Source organism: Aaosphaeria arxii (assembly GCF_010015735.1).
Source record: "Aaosphaeria arxii CBS 175.79 unplaced genomic scaffold BU24scaffold_16, whole genome shotgun sequence".
NCBI lineage: Eukaryota > Fungi > Ascomycota > Dothideomycetes > Pleosporales > Aaosphaeria > Aaosphaeria arxii.
In genome coordinates, this window is record NW_022983489.1 from 3,234 (window position 1) to 3,791 (window position 558).

The following is a 558-nucleotide window of genomic DNA, read 5'->3' on the forward strand; positions in this document are numbered from 1 at the left end:
GCCCAACAACAGACGGAAAATGTTTGGGGTTCAGGCTTTAGATAAGGAAGGAACAACGTTTGAGTGGACAAGAGACAGAATCATTCAGGCTAAGATTCCGAGATATCCACCTGCATGTAACCTAAGGGGGGGAAAGCTTTCAATGTATCTATCACGCCTACCTAGGTAGGTAGTAAAAAATAGTAGTAACATTTGTATAATTATACTACTTTTGTTATAGACTAGGAGAACATGTAAATAAATAAATAAATAGTTCAATTTATAGTGCTATCTGGTTCCCTTTCGGGTCTATGAACACTTCCCCTACGTTATTGTGTCTAGTAGGGCAAACGTGATGCCTCTAATAGGGGAGGTATCTAAAAACCCCTACTTCCTACGTGTCCCCGGGTGCCTTCTGCTTACGCTTCTTCCTGCTATTGTACTGTGTTGCCATGTGAGGGCTTGGCGGAGTTTAGGTTGGCGTTTCGTGGGCTTTGTGGAATGGCGCCCACTTCTCCATGTCGACTCCTTCGTCTTCCTTTGCAATGCGGAAGTATTCCAGCACGTGTGTGTCCAGGA